The sequence below is a fragment of the Macrobrachium nipponense genome, chromosome 8, assembly GCF_015104395.2.
Source record: "Macrobrachium nipponense isolate FS-2020 chromosome 8, ASM1510439v2, whole genome shotgun sequence".
In the NCBI taxonomy this organism is placed as follows: Eukaryota; Metazoa; Arthropoda; class Malacostraca; order Decapoda; family Palaemonidae; genus Macrobrachium; species Macrobrachium nipponense.
The window spans coordinates 70,138,016-70,139,239 of record NC_087203.1 but is presented as its reverse complement, the minus strand read 5'-3'; positions in this window follow the sequence as shown (position 1 = coordinate 70,139,239).

The window sequence follows — 1,224 nt, the reverse complement described above, 5'->3', positions numbered from 1 at the left end:
TACATGAAGGAAGGCTTCGATGGTATGGACATTTATTACGAAGGGAGGAACGTCATGTGGAAGACATATGATGGAAATGGAAGTGCAGGGTAGAAGGAAGAAGGGAAGACCAAGAAAGAGATGGCGTGATTGTGTAAGGGAAGATATGGAATTGAAAGGTATAAATGAGAACGAGGCACAAGACAGAAATCGATGGAGACGACTCATTCGCAATGGCGACCCCATATAAAAATGGGTTTAAGCTAGGAAGAAGAAGAAGAAGAAGAAGAAGAAGATCATGGGATAGGTATCAGTACCAGTCATGTTTAATTATATATATTTATTTTAAATTACTACTCAGTGATGCTATTTTGATTTTCGATGTTTTGGGGTGCTTAAAGATATGTATGGGTGGGCCTAATAACTCACATATCTTCGTGTTAATTCGTTATCAGTTTAGTTTTACATTATGGAAAGAAGTGACGTTTCTAAGCTGTATACTTTTTTACCATTGTTAATACAATATAGTAATAATTTTTCCATAACAATTGTTGATAACATTACTAATTATTCATAATTCCATTTTTTTCGTTTTTGTAGAGAGAAATGTTTCATTTGTATTTTTTTTTCTTAATTATATATGTAAATTGCAAGGTATTAATGACTACAAAGAAATCATACATAAATTCATTATTTTGTCAAATTATAAAAATGTGTTAAATATCAGAAACAGTGTGAGATAATAATTACGATAAAATCTACAATTTTGTACGATATTTTTTACTGAAAACCCATAAATTTTTGAGGAGCCAGTACGATAATTCCAATCCGAGAGTGTGGCAGCACTGAGTGTACTACGCACATTCGCATACACACCCCTAGAGGGGCACGCAAAGGAGCGTTCAGAGGGGCGAACTGCTACCCTTCTTTTCCCCTCCCGATCTTTTGACCTCTCCTAATGGCTTCTCTAGCGAGAGGCACAAACAAGACCCAATGACACCAACTCTTACCATACGTTATGCGCAATACATTCAAAAAGAACAATTTCATATATATAAAGACAAATGAATTATCATAACTAAAACAGTAATTATACTTCGTTACTAAAACGTCTACTGACGTTTATGTCAAAAGACTTCGTCTTTGTGTAAAATCATCTTTTCGGTGCTAACCCGCACCACATACTACGTACGTAGAACATTTAGCAAAAATCAAGATAAAATAATGTTAAGAGTGTCATTCTCG